Below are 15,749 nucleotides of genomic sequence, written 5' to 3'. Positions count from 1 at the left end.
CTTTTCAAGTCTTTTTACAAAAACGCCACACAGTATTTTCGCTATTGAATTCATAAAAGAAATTCCTCTGTAACAACTCTCAACCATTCCTGTGTGCGAGTAATGTTGTCAGGAATGGAGGGGACCTACAGTTTATATGCCGAATCCGAACGGCTAATTTGAGAAAGTACTTTTTCATGACAAGAGTAACTCTTGGAGAATTTGTCAATTCCTCGCAAGAGGCAGTACCCGTGAAAGGCTTTAGATGGCACAGGCAGGGATTGAACTCAAGACCTCTGGGATGTCAGTCCAACGCACTAACCATCATGCCACGGGTACTACTTATTCCTAATGATAATTAATATCAAAGGTTAATTTTTAAAATCAAAACAAACAATACAAACTGAATTGCCATTAGAGTACCGCAAAGCAGACAATAAAGTCCTCTTCTTATATTCTTGCTTTGATTAATATTTCAGTTTCAGTTTATATTTAGCTGACAATTATTGGCATAATGAAAGTTGCAACACCCGGAGTGTCTTATTGGGCCCTTTCACAGGTCTCTCCTTCTACCTTCGTCGTCGATGAACTACGCTATCCTTCCATCCAGGCGTGCTTATGGTCTGCTGCTCTACGAAGCACAACTCTGAGTTAGTTATAAAAATACGTAAGAAATGAGGAGAAGGATAACAAATTATAGTAGTGCGCGCCACCTGATCTCGAACAACGTCAGCTACTAAAACAGTAGCCTTCAATGTTAATTAAATTATTTAAAATTGTACCTATAAATTTAAAAATCTTGTAGTGATTAAAGTTTAGTTTTATATATTCCAAGATAAAATAAATTCCACGTAACTATTACATCCATACCATCCATTAACTTTCAACCAATCGTCTCACTTTTCTTTATGGCGTCTTTAAAAAATGTTTAAAAAAAAAACTACACATTTTAATGATCATCGATTTATATAACATTCAAAGCTGTTATTATAAAATATAAAAATAAAAATAGTTACACCGACTGAAACATCAAACAAAAGTAATTATCATCATGTACTTAAACATAAATTACACTGTGTCGCCAATTAACACACATAAAAGTTTGATTACCCGACTTGACCCATCAAAGTCTATTTTCTCGTATTTTTTTTTTCCTGTCATAAAAATAATTACACATATAGAATATAAAACAAAAATTTTTCACTTGTAACATTTCTCATCTAAACTACATTGTATGTTTACGGTCGTAACAAATATGACACAAACAACTAAAAAAAAAACACAAATCAAGGAGAAAGGTTCTTTCAGAATTCAGAATTATGGAAGAATCATAAAATGTGAGTGCATATATCAATTAAAATGCAAATTTTTGTTGCCTTGGAAATCCCATAAAATCTCCTATTTTTATTTTATTATTCGACTTTTTATGCTCAAGCTGTCATGCAACAATGTTAAATTAAATGAAAATAAAAAAAAATTAAACACTATAACCAATGTCATTTGCTATATTCATACGTATATACATAAGTTTATATGCAAACTTGCGTAGGTGGATTTTATTATAGAGCACACTCGCTCAGTCAATGGTGGCTTACATAATTATTTGTACACTAAATTCATTCATCAATTTCATTCATTTCCTGTGCGCTTTGATTTAGTTTTTTTTCTATTTGTTTTATGTTTTACTTGAAACTCTCACAATTAATTTACAAAATAAAAAAGAATTTAACAAAAAAAAAAACAGTGAAGTAAGTAATTCAAAGTTGAAACACAAAAACTTGACACTTTGCCATTATTTTTTCTTTGCAACAATTTTCAAGCACACGTTCTTTCTGACATACAGACTTGTGTATAGAAAGAAAACCGTCAGAGAATCAGAGAACATTTCTTTCAACGAAATAAATCGAAATTCTTTGGCCTGAAAACGATTTGGCTTGTGATTTGAGTCTTTTTATTCTTTTTTTTTTGTCTCAAGCTGACAGTCAAAGTTCAGATGACACAGAGTTCTTGAGAAAGAACACTTGCATTTAACAAAGTATACACTCGTATATGTTTGTGTGTAGGTTGGTTTGTAGGTACTCAGAGTGTTAAGTGGCGCTAGCACTAGGACATAATCTAATAATAATTACTTCGTCGAGAATAAAAACAAGGTCAAAGCATAAAAAAGTTACGATGATGCATTGTGTTACATTCTAAAGTGTTCTGATTGCAATAGTTGCTTTTGTGGCAATAGTATAGCTCGCAGGAAACCACTGTCTAGACAGTTAAGTTGGTTGGAGGGAATGGCAAAGAAATGTATATTCGCTTCTAGAAAGCAAAGTTTGAAATGGGAGCTATTTTATCACGACATGCTTGGAGAATTCCTTGCAAGTAAAATTATATAAAACACATACAAATCCTGATAGAATTTATTCGAACCCTTTTATTTTCGAATAGGACTTTCAAGGAAGTTTTTAATTAGTTAATTCCACCATTAAAAGATTTGTAGCAATTCAATGGATCTTCAAAAAAAAGCAACTTTCATCATTAAACTCGCACGCGATGTCGACCACATTTATTTTTGTTACATTTTGAGCCAATGTAGATATTCACATAGAGCTTAAAATAATAAAACTACATATATTAAACATGAAACTATCACCTTTCAACACCACTTTGTATAAGTCCAACCATGATTTTTCTCAAAATTCCTTTTCACTTTATGTCTACATACCAAAACACACCCATCAATCGATCTATCTGAGATCTAGAAAAATAAAGCAAATAAAACTTTACAAAACATCAACGAATTCACATGTCAAATCTGACACAGTTGTGGCACATTATGGATGTCTCTTAACATTCAACAATGCAATTCCAATTGCCAATTAACAAAAAATAAAAATCACATTTCAAAAGAAAACCGCATATGTATTTTTGAAAAACGATTTTTCGCATGCTTGCATGCATTACACAGTGCACAGGCCACAGCACTTCATTTTTGGCTCCTCAATTCCATGTTGCAGTTTGTAAATAAGTATAGCATGCCGCACGGCTCGGTTCGGCGCGGCACGGCAACAAACAAAAAGCCCATATTATTCATACACCCATGAGCCTGATGCCAAAGCTATATACACAATCACACACTTGTTTGGCAAAGTGTCAGATTCGCGTGGTGGCAGTAAGCGGCGCGCAACTAAATTGTAAAACCAAAGTGCGCTCTCCATCCATTAGGCATATTATTATATTGAAGTCCATCCATGTTGTTGGATTATAAATTTAAACAAAAGAAAAGAAAAATTAAAAATTAGCCAGCTTATAATAGGAGCCCATGCAGAGAAGATTGCTGGCGCGGTAAAATGTTGTCGGGCCAAGACACCCAAAACACACACCATACTGTGCTGAAGTGCACCACCCGCATAATGCGCATTTTTCACAGAAGAAATGTAGGGTAAAGTTGGGTATACAAGTAGTACAAGTGAAACAATAAATTTCATAAAAGGAAATAAATTCAAACAAACTACTATTGATTTTGATGAGAATCAACAAGAACGAAAATTTGTTTTTTTTTATTTTTTTAGAATTAGCTTCTTTTGTTTTTTAGCAGGCGTTTAAATTGAAAAAAAAAAACTTGTTAATGGTACATTTAGTTAGTTTCGTATATTGAAACCGAAAAAGTCGACACATTAAAAAGATAAGATAGCCTAAACTTATTCGACTTTACCTTATTTAAGAAAAACAACAACCCAAAAAAAAAATCGTTCTATTTGGTCTAAAAATGTTTATCCGTGTTATATGCATGCGGTTATGGCCGCTTATCCATTTGAACAACCATATACATTATACATATATCAACTATACAGTACATATGTACGTACATCTATGCCTTATACTTAATGTGTATAGGACGTATTATAATGGCCATGGGTTAACAGCGTTCGCCGACTTCGTCTCCAAATAAGGGTGCGTTTTGCTATGCGCGGCTTTGGCTAGTTCGCCGTTGTCGTCTTCGTCGTCGTGGCCATATGGAAGAGACCGTCCACCATCATCATATTCTTCTTCATATGCCACACCAATGTGTATAGTGTATGTCTACATGGAAAGGAACAAATAGAAAATGGATAACAAATGGAATACATAATTATTCACATGCAACTCCGCTTATAGCGGAAGTAGACTTCGATTTTTTTTCTTCCATTTTCTTTTCTGTTCGTATTTTGGTTTTGTTCAAACGAAAAAAAAATGCTTTTTAAAACTTTAAATAAATTTTTGGTTCGAGTTTTTAGATGCATCGATTTTCATCATCTTTTCCTGGACAAGTTAATCTATTTTTGTATTGAGGGCGCGCTTAAGTGAAACATTCAATTTCTGAGTATTTTATTTTTTTTTTCCAGACTTTTTGATGTCGAAGGAATTTATTGCAGGTACATACTTAAACAAAATACGGGTCAGATTTCAAAATTTAGTTCCTGGTAAATAATTTGGATTGTTGATATAAGATAATAGAAATGCACACTTTTTAGAATATTTCATTTTAGATGGAAATGAAATGTTTTCTTTTTAAAGATGATGCTAGACAAAAATGTACTTTTTTAAATTTCCGATTTCATGATTTGCCTTTCATTTCAACACTCAATTTTTGAATGTATGTATGCACAAAGCTTCCTAAAGAAAGTAAAAGAATTTTGTAAAAAGGAACTTGGTTTGAGAAATAACAGAAATTGTATTGAAATGTTTGGCCCAATATTCTCTAAGCAGGATGAACTTTTCATTGGTAAGATTTTGTAAGCGTTAACCTTTATTTGGTAAATTTATGAATCATATAATTTTCCTGCTTTGAGAACTTCTACAAAAGTTTATCACATACAAAATTTCAAGGAAATCTTATAAGCTCCACACTTTATTTCGAAAATAATAATGAAACTCTTCGCTTAATCCAGCACTGGAATAAACCAATTTAAAAACAAAAAACTGATAAAATATTTGCAACTTTAAAGTCAAATCATTTTTGTATTAAATTTTTTGTTTACAATTATAATATCACAAATACATGCATAAACTTTCACGTACCATTTTGAATTTTAAATTTACGCTTGGTTGATGTTATTTAAACAAATGAATGTTTCGCTTTTCTATAGAAGACTGATTGAGGCTGACTAACTGTCTGGCAGATACCTGCAGTTTTTTATCTTCTTAAATTCTCTGTAAAATATGATTAAAAGCAACAATTTTCTTATAAACATTTTTCTGTTCTGCTATGTGTACTGTGTGTATTTATTTAAACAAGTCAAAATAAATACAGACTTAAATTCACCTGAATACATTTTTTTTCTTCTAGTTGTTGCTTTTGTTTTAATTAAAACATTTTACACATTGTTTGCTTTTAAATACATATATTTTATGATAAGGTTGTTAAATCTAAATTTTATACATCCAAACACAGCTGTTATCAATAAAACAATCCATTTTCCCCATCAGACGTTGCTTTCAATATTAAGCACGATTAAAAATACCAAATTTACCTTCAATCTCTATGATCCTGATCCTTTGGCTGGCGCCTTTGGAGTAATTTAAAGTTATATTATGCTTTTATTCATAGGGTGTTAAAATACCAACACCCACCCTCCTTAATATTGTACGTACAGTTTTACTGTACCTACCTATATAAAATTCCAACTATAACGAATTTTGTTTTGAGGAGGAAACTTTATTGTGTCGTGAAGATCGTAAATTCATGCGAAATTAAACTGTTCAATCACCATTAAAAAGAGGGCGCGTGCATTGAGTCGTGATTAAAAATTCAATCGACAATTAATTGATGATTCTGTCTTTCCCTCTCTCCGACTCAGAACAATATATGGAGTGTGGAAATAATCACTTTTTTAAGTTATGCCCTCATTTTAAAAGCTTTTTATCTACTTGGTTCTGCTTTTCTTTTTTTTTTGGAGAATAGAGAATTCATGAAATAAATAGGAATAAATAATGTTCTTAAATCAAAAGACAAATTCAAATGACCTTCAAAATTTACCATGATAGAAATTGTGTTGAATTAACATCACGACTTAATTCAATTCTGACAACAATCTTAAAAAGCCCGGAGCCTTGGTTAAGACAAAAACAAACCTATTTCGTTTTATTTTTTCTGTACAGAAATTACAAATTGTGATCACTTTTAATTTGTTCTCACATTGAAAATTTAATTTGCATATGTTGTATTTACCTAAATGTTGATTAATGATGTTGTATAGTTTTTTAGACTGCACATTTGTATTACAATCAAAAAAAATATCTTAAAAAATCTAGATATGCAAAGCTCAAGAGTACTTATAGTTTGTGAAAGAAAAATTGAGTGAGCAGTTAAGAATAAGTCAGTGTCAGTCATTTAGTCATTAGGTCATTCATGTAGTAAATTAAATAAACAAAAAAAACTAATTTTACAAAGGAAATTGTAAAAGCCCCCACATTTTTACAATTTTACAAACAAACAACAATAATTTCAGTGATGGATTTTTAATAGTTGTTGCATTTAACTATATTTTCTATCTTATAATTATATACTATAAACAACAACACTCACCATAACTATATTCACTCTTTGTCTGCTGATTTTCTGTTTGATTATATGGTTTTAACGTAAATTATGAATAAATGCTTGAGAACATCTGTCTAGTCAAGTTTATAGAGATGACTTTGAGATGTAATATTAGATGATGACGCCTTTTTTAAATATATATACGTACATATATTTTCTTTTTTTTTAAATATCATGAAAATAACAAAGAATTTCATACATGTGTTGTAAATATGCCTGATGGGAGTTGAGATTGAGAGTTGATCAGAAAGAAAAGAAGAATTTTGTTGTGATAATCCTTAAAGCGCATTTTTTATACTGATTATGTAACATATTATAAGAGATTTTACTTATTTGTAAAGCTTCTGACCTAGTTTTAATTGCGTTTTTCTTTTTGACAAGCCCTGTCATTGTATTGAGTGCAGATGTGAAACCTAAACATGCATTATAAAACATTTGACACAAGAATATAACATGTGTGATTTAAAAGAACATAGGAAACATGGAATACCAGTCATTTAGATTTCCCACAAGACTTCATTTGTGAAAAATTTAGGATCCAGAAATAACATTGTAAGAGTAAGTTCACATTTACAGAAGACTAACCTTTTCGTTATGCCCCACTGAGTATTGACACATTTAAAATTAAAACTACGAGAGGATTCAATGTGAATGTCATTTGAATCATAAAAATCAGTTTCGCAGTTTTTATAGCCCTTATCACTTAACTGTGGTTAAATGTGGGAAAACTTACATTTATTTTAAATAGAGAATAATGTCGTTTTGGTTTCTCTTATAAAGTCATTATAATTAAATTGAAATTGAATAATCTCTTCTATTTTACATTGTAGTTGATTGATAATTTAATGTTAAGTTTGTTTCTGTAAACTGTAGTTAATTTGGTGTATCTGCTTTGTATGACTTTAATTCCATGGGTAAATTTATTTATCAAAATCAATTAATGCAATGAAAAATAGTAACCGCCTGAAAAAATGCTTCGGAAACCCAAAAGGAGATGTACTACCTTTCTAGTAACTTTGAGTGACACTTGTATTAATGAAACATATCGATATTCTCAGTATGTACATCACCAATAACATTCAAAGTTTCAGTCTAATTCCAATCTATGAGTAACTTAATAGATCTAATTGCACAATATTCAAAGAAGAGTTTTTAAACTGTTCCTTGTTGTTATTTGAAATTTAGATAAAAGAAAAAAAGGAGAATTATCTCGCTTAACAAGAGATGATGATGACCAAGACCCAAAACACATACAGTGCTGAAGAGCACCACCCTCATAATGCGAACAGAAAAAATGTGGGGTAGAATTGGATATACAATAACTTGAGAAATCAAACTTAACAACAAATTGTTGCATAACAAGAATGATTTGATGAGAATCAACAAGAGCAAATATTTGGTTTTTAATTTTATCTAGAACTAACTTGATTTGTTTTGTAGAAGGCGTTTGAAGTTATTACAAACTCGGTGATTTGTTTTGGTTTCACTGAAAGGGGACACATGTAAAAGATAAGATAGTTCAAACTTATTCGGCTTTACTTTATTTAAAAAAAAAAAACAAAGACATGTCATTGCAATGTTTAATCAGATTCGTAAAAGAATGCAATCTTTTGTGAATGCAATCTTTGAAAATCATTTATTAAATTCAAATTAAAGATTGCAATCACCATTCGTTTGACCTTAAAAAGACTGCAAACATTCCAATCTTTCGACTTCAACCAATATTTGAATTCACTTGAAGTCTTTGCATTGTTTTGAAGTCGTTTCATTCATTTCAAGCAATCTTTTATGCATTCCCAAAAGATTGCATTCTTTCGGTTGCCTGAGTTGAAGAACTCACAGCCAATTTGATTTTTGGCTTTCAGTGAAAGAAAGGCCCAACTAACCTTTCGACCAACACTGTTTTTGTTAATATATTATCTTATGTACAAATATCTATAAGAAAAGAAGACATACGAAAAAGTTGGTACACCTTTTCCTCATATATATTTTGTTGTGTATCTACCGGTAAAATATAAAAAAAAAAACATCCAAATAATACAAAATATCCATCTTTAACACGAAAATGGAACTCGAAGAGGATATAAAGAGGTAAAACGAGAAAATACACAGAAAAAAGAAACGAAAATCGTGGGTATAATTATATTAAAGTATCTAATACCCCTGACCTTGAACGAATTTCAGAATTTCATTCCCGTCGTCGTTCGTTCTTCGTTCGCCGTCATCGTCTTCGTTTTTGTTCGTCGTTCTTGTTGTTTTCAACTTCATGAATTCTCCTCACAAAACTTATTGTGTCTTGTCGTTTTCGGCATTTGTTTTTTTTTTTAATTTCTTTTCTTTTTTCATTTAGTCTTTTTTGTTGTTGCTGTTGTTTTATTTATGACCCAAGCTGGTTCTCGCATCTGAATTCAGAATCAAAAACAGCAAAATGTTGTATGTACGAAAATACTTACTATCTCTTAGATATTTTTTGGAGAATATTTTTTTTTTTTTGTTAATATCTCGTTTACTTTTTTTTTAAACTTTATTACTCAACACAGTTTGTGTTGTGTATAGACGTATAAAAATGATTGTTTGGGTCATTAAGTTGTTTCAGTTGAATTCATATAGAATTTTTCTTTTTTTTTTGTTATATATTATGTACTTATGACTTTGACTTATTTATTTTCTTAGAATTAATAAAAGCTTTTAATTTTTCTTTTTGGTTTTTTTTTTTTAATGTTTTGGGTCGGATAAGATGGGATGGTAGGATATCTTTGAAAGATGAAATCCGATTAAAGTGAATGTAAAGAATATTATGGTTCAGTCTCTTAAGTTCCTTTACCTACCACATAAAGAGGAATTATGTTGAAGATTTAGTTTTGTTTTCGGCTCACCTTTCTTTTATAGCTTTTATTTTCAGTGAACGACAAAATAAGTAATAATAATAAAACATTCTTTTAATCACCTTATATTCGTCTTTGTGAGACTTGGAAAGTATTTCAAATGCAACTGGAATTGCAGCTGGTTTTTTGTTTCATATACAGGCAGTTATTAACATGCTTAGCCTTAGAATTGTTTCATATGATAAAGGGGCCAAACGTCTGGGGTTTTACTTGTAAAATGCTTCCAACAAGAGGTTTTAGTTTAAACAGCCCGCTATTTGGGCAGTAGTCGCTCTTGAAGCTTACGTCTTTTGACATTTGACAAGTAAAACCAAAGTTCTTGATAACTTAAAAGGCAACGCTTAAAGACCGCATTGAAACAATCCGAGAAAGTGATTGTTATACCGTCCTCCAGCTATGCACAACATATGTCCACTGATAATTGAGCTATAGACTATCAGATGGATCAGTAAACTTAACCTGATGGATTTGGAGATTCCACTGTTTTGTTAAGTTTTCTAGGACGTGTAGCTCCAATACAACGGTTTTGATAATTTAAAATTTTCTAAAATCGAAATTAACTCTGAAAGGCATCATTGTTAATTCCTTACCATTTTCTATAAAACTGACTTTTTTATTATTTTTGTAGCTTGAACTAAAATATTTTAGCTAAAGTTACTATCAATAAAACAATAATTTGAAGCTTAAGATGGAAAAACAAGTTAAAGCCATAAGACATCTTTTAATTTCTAGCTGAAGCTTATTTTTAATCACACAAAACCTAGCTTTAACTTAAAATAAAAGTTTTAACTTTAGATTTGTTTTTTCAATGCTTGACAATCGATTAAAGACCTTACAGATAGACTTTTTAAAGTTATTGAGAACATGCATCCACAAAAGTCCACTTTGGACATGAAAAATTTTTTGAAAAGATTTTGGTGTTTTTTTTATTTATATGGTTTTGCTTTTGTAATATTTCTCTTCAAAAATACTTAGCTTTGTTTTCTTTTATCAAAATTAAACTTCCTATTAGAAAACCTTTATTTTAAAATTTTGATGTATGATAAAATCACCTATGGAAATATGTTAAACTGATTTTTTCAGGAATCCAAAACGACCAATTTAAAACAATTTATAGTTAATACCACAAATTTTACATCTCAATCAAATAGAATTTTCAGGTGTAGTTTTCTTTTTTCTTTGTTAAATATACGATAAAAATCTCCTCCTTTGACATTTATTAATCACACATCACCAACTAAATGTCACTTTGGGATTTAACAATTAATTTATCTTTACTTTGCACCATATAAACATATTGTTTTTTTTTTAATTTAAATTTATTTGTATTAGCTGCCAACATATTTTCTATTCTATTGTGACACTTTAAACAAAATATATGTTTATTCTTTAAATTAAAAAAAAATACATATAAACTTATATATTTATCAGAAGGTCACAATGTTAAATAAAAATAAACAAACAAATCCAAAACCGAAACCATCAATCGGATATTTATAAAAATAAAACACCCGGTGGTGGTTAATTTTATATACGAGTAAAACAAAAGACACATGCAGCTTAAATATTCCACAGGTGCGTGAAATTATATACAAAAAGTTATTTATAACAAAAACAAAAAAAAAAGAATCTAATGTTCATTTATTTGTTTCAAAATGAATTTTCATTAGGAAGCATCTTGTTGGAAATATCTAACCGTGGCAAACGCATCATCATCATCATCATCTCCATGGGAAAATTAATAGAATTGAGAATTAAATAAATTAATCAATGCCAAAATGTGTTATTTTCAAACAAATGTTGTTTTTTTCTATCAATCAGTTTAAAAGGAACAATAAAATCCGTTTAAAAACACAATATTTTGTGTTAATTCAGGGCCGTAAAGAGTGTGAAAAAAAGAACACAATACTACCTGTAATGATTTATAAAAAATTAGATTTTTTTAAACTAATTTGCATTTTGAAATTTTTGGAATAAAATTGCAATCTATTTTAATTTAGGAAAGAATTATGTTTTCGTGAAGAAAAATTTAACGAGTATAAATTTAAAAATTTCATATTTTCATTGTCTAAAAATATAGAAGTCGCACTGCTATGGCCTAGATTACCTTGATATTTGTTTTTTTTTTATTTTTTTTATTAATGATTATACTAAATTATTTTGACTTTTTTGATGAACAACAAAAAAAAAGAGGAAAAATACACTTAGTCATAATTATTAGTTAGTATTTAGTTTATTGTTGTTTTTAATGATGATTACGTTCGCAGCAGGCGTAGCAAATGAATTTATTGTTTTATAATAATCAAACAAATTTTAGTGCTTTGTTTGCTTTCGGTAAATTTATTAATATATTTATACTTAAGTTTGTCATTTATATGCATTGTGAATTCTTACGCCTATTAACACTAAATTTTACATTTTTAAAGCATTGCAAAATTTAGTATTATGAAAAACCATATGGTCAACGTTTTTATTTTGTTTTATTAAATGTTTCTAAATTACTTACCTCATAACAAAAATAATAATTTTTGATTTTTATTTTTTATTTTCAGAGCTAAAACGGTGAACTTAAAATGGTGAGCATTTGTTTTTGAAAATTTGTTTCTTTCAATATAAATTGAAATGTTCAATTTCCTTAAAAATCAATCATATGTCAGGTGTGAAAATATCATTCATTTAATTTATCTGCCTTAAAAAATAATTTATAAGAAACTATTTTACGATGTAAAGGTGTGATTTAAAGCTTTTAGGTAATTTAATTTATTTCCCTATCAATTATTAAGACAATACCAATTCCCATAATAATTAGAGGTCTTTAAGTAAAATTGTTTTCAGAAATTAACTTTATTGTTCAATAGGAAAAAAAGTACATAAAATCTTAATAAGTATATAGACACAAATAAAATCAAGTTAAAAAGTTTCAAAGATCCTAATCTATAAAAATACACCCACCATCACAGGTTTTTATTTTCTTGATGCATAGATTCTAAAATTGTTTTTTTTTTTAACTTTTGACGGGAATATGGTATAATAGCTAATTAAAGGGCGTTCTCTGAAAATGGCCCTTTCAAACCTTCACAAAGAAAAAAAAATATTTTACATCAGGTATAAAGTAACACGTGCGTGAGTAATAATCGAAAAGAATGTACATGTGCACCGTGCATTAAAATAAGAAGTAAAAAAATAGCATTAAAGTTGTTAAGAACAAAAACACCTCCATTTGAACAAGAAGAATTTTATTTTTTAATTTGGATTCAATTAGGATTTGAAGGGCGCACCACAAAGAAGCACTTTAAGTTTGGTGTTTTTTTTTTTGTTTTTGAGAAGGGAATTAAAATGTAATTTTAATTACAGCTTACAATTCTATGTGAAAGTAGCGGTAATGTTTTATTAAAAGTCCAAGTATCCTCTTTTTTGATGCTTAACTTCTCTGTTGAACTTAGCCTGAGTAAAGAATATAAGGACTTCAGTGAGAAGTAAACTTAGTAACTTAGTTTCGGTAAAGGAGTAATTTAAATAAATTCGTAAAAAGACCTAAAATTTGAATTGAAGCCTCTTATGATGACTAAAATGTTTGTAAAACGTTATTTATTCTTGTCAAAACGGATATAAAAAATTAACTTATAAATACAATGGGATCATCCCGTAAAACAAATATCGTCAGACGATAGCGTTTTGACTATAGTCTACCTTCACGTTAGGAAATAATGTAGTCAAAATGATAGCGTTCGCATCTTTCAACGCTTTTAATTATAGAATTGTTTAACGTTTTTTGAATCTCAAAAGATTTTTTAAAAATTATACAGGAAATAAGAAACTTGGCAGGCGGTTTGTCGTTTCGATTTATAACTCCAATATTATGATCTGCTGTAACTATTGAAATTTTGGGTGATGAAAAGTACCGATGGTTGACAGAAAACGGTTTTTGACATGGTTTTGCACAAAGCATATTATCCCAAATAGTTTTGGAAACAACAAATACTTTGGAAGCGATATTATGTTCCCTGTAGATAAAATGGAGAATGGGGGCGGCAAAAAATACAAAAACAAAATAAATGGTATGTTTGGTAACATGAAATTTCATGCAAATTTTAACAATTTCCAATCGAAAAAATATCAAGTTTGAGAAACTTACATTTTCAAGTTAATTTCTATTAAGAACACCAACATTTGCGTCAGATAACTTCACGAACTCCATCTTTAAGTTCTGGAGCTTTGATAGAGATCTTTCAATTTACGTGGACCAGTAAAGAACAAAATCTAAAAGTGTTTACGTGAATCATTTTAGTGGTCAGGGAATTTTTTCTTGCAAAATTTGTAACACTAAGACTTTGAGGATCTAGTGGTTTCTCAACAATCATTTTTGGATATTCCAAACCCCAAATGTGACACGTGGCGTCATATTTAATGCGTATTACTGTCATGTCAGAGGTCTTGTGATTAACCCCTGCCTTTTGTGAGGAATTGAAAAATCCTCCAAGAATAGTATTCTTGTCATGACAATTGTTTTTTCACTTAGCCGTTCGGATTCGGCATAAAAACTGTAGGTCCCCTCCATGCCTGAAATTACTTGCTAATTAGCTATTCTTGAGCAACGCACATTGATTCGGTTCTTATTATGACTAACTTGACCCTACAGCATGATTTTTGTCCACTAGACCTATATTTGATTTCTTAAAAGCTATGTCTATATAATCTTTATTTCAATCGATAGTACGGTCCATATAATTTAATGTTTGGAGATTATTTCATGCAAATGGTCCATCCGCTAAGTCCAATTTTGGCATACTCTGCAAAAGATTTTGCTTCGATGTTGTCTTCCAATGCGTCAATTGAAGCAGACTTGTATGTATAGACATGAGCTTTAACATTGACCTACAAAAAATAGTCTTAAGGCGTTAAATCGCACTATCTAGGCGGCCAATCGAGCGGTCCGAACGTGAAATATTATATTCACCGAACTCGCCTCCCAATAAGTCCATTGTTGCGGGTGCTGTGTGACATGTGGCAAGTCAAGCTCTTGCATTTTGGAAAAAAAATTGAATATCATCTCACGGTAGCGCTCACCATACACAGCTACGTTACGATTCGCATCATCCTTGAAGAAGTACGGTCCAATAATGCCACCAGTCTATAAACCGCACCAAACTTAGACTTTTTCTAGATGCATTGGTAGCTCTTGCAATATGGCTGATATTCACTCCAAAATCGACAATGCTCCTCATTTACGTGCCTATTGAACCAAAAATGAGCTTCGTCGCTGAACACAATTTTTCGGTAAAAAAGTGAATCTTCGGCCAACTTTCCGAGAGCCCATTCACCAAAAATTTTACGTTGCAGTAGGTCGTTCGGCTTCAATTCTTGCACCAGCAGTATTTTGATAGGCATCACACCTAAAGTCTTCCGCAAATTTTCCCAGTTTGTTGAGTAGCAGAGGCCCAATTGGTTCGAACGGCGACAAATCAATAATTGATGGTCATCATTGACACTGGTTGATACAGCTGCGATATTTTCTTCAGTTCGCACTTTAGTGGATTTGGTGCGAAATTTAGTCACAATAGCCTGAATAGCCGCTTCAGTGGGTCGATTAACCTGTTATGTGTCAAAAGGTGACTTTTCAAAATGAAATTGTCTGCTGATGATGTCTTCAACGTATGGTTAAGAACAAATTGTGAGCTAATTTCAACAAGATAAAGACTGTGCTGTGAGTGACATACAAAAATGCATCAAAGGATACATTTTCATACAATATTCGCTAGTTTAGTTTAAATCGATAAAACCATGTATTAAAATGTCTTTCTTCAATAAAGTTTAATTTCAAAACAAAATAAAAGTTCTTAACGCATGCACCAACAAAATAAAAAGATTAAATTTTACAAAAAATATTATTAATTATTTAGATAAAGGCTTTGAACTCCAGAAATTTCACAATCTTCCAAATGGCACTCCTTGGAACTCATCATTTTCACTATTTCTTTCCATATCTCCAAAATTCAAACTTATCTAAACTCTTCTACAGAGGGTGATTGGAACTATTGGGAAGTGGCGCGTGTCATCAAATCACATTGTCTGCAGCTGCAAATTTGTCTACATGCATCTTCACTTAAAGCTTGTTCGATTTTCCCCCATCAACAAACAACCGCTTAGACAGATAAAACGAAGTTTTCATCCCCTCTGTCTACCTAAGGGAGATATCAATGTACTACAAATAAGAGTTTTTAAGAAAGTTACTTTTTTAAACAAGAACTTTGTCTACAAGAAAAGAACTTTACTTACCCTTGTAGACAACCATATATATTTTTTTCTGAATCAAA

The 15,749-nt window shown here is 30.5% G+C and overlaps 1 protein-coding gene across 1 annotated transcript in view; it reads left to right on the top strand.

The window, feature by feature from the left end:
- LOC129942896 (activating transcription factor 3) overlaps positions 1–15,749 on the top strand; it is a 105,276-nt gene that overhangs the window by 38,688 nt on the left and 50,839 nt on the right. Inside the window, exon 2 of the mRNA XM_056052017.1 lies at positions 11,988–12,011. The gene's annotated coding sequence lies outside the window, so the exon portion shown is untranslated. The remainder of the gene's footprint in view (positions 1–11,987; positions 12,012–15,749) is intronic.

Source organism: Eupeodes corollae, chromosome 1, assembly GCF_945859685.1.
Source record: "Eupeodes corollae chromosome 1, idEupCoro1.1, whole genome shotgun sequence".
Lineage (NCBI taxonomy): Eukaryota > Metazoa > Arthropoda > Insecta > Diptera > Syrphidae > Eupeodes > Eupeodes corollae.
The sequence above is the reverse complement of the archived record's forward strand: the minus strand, read 5'-3'. Positions and strand labels throughout refer to the sequence as shown.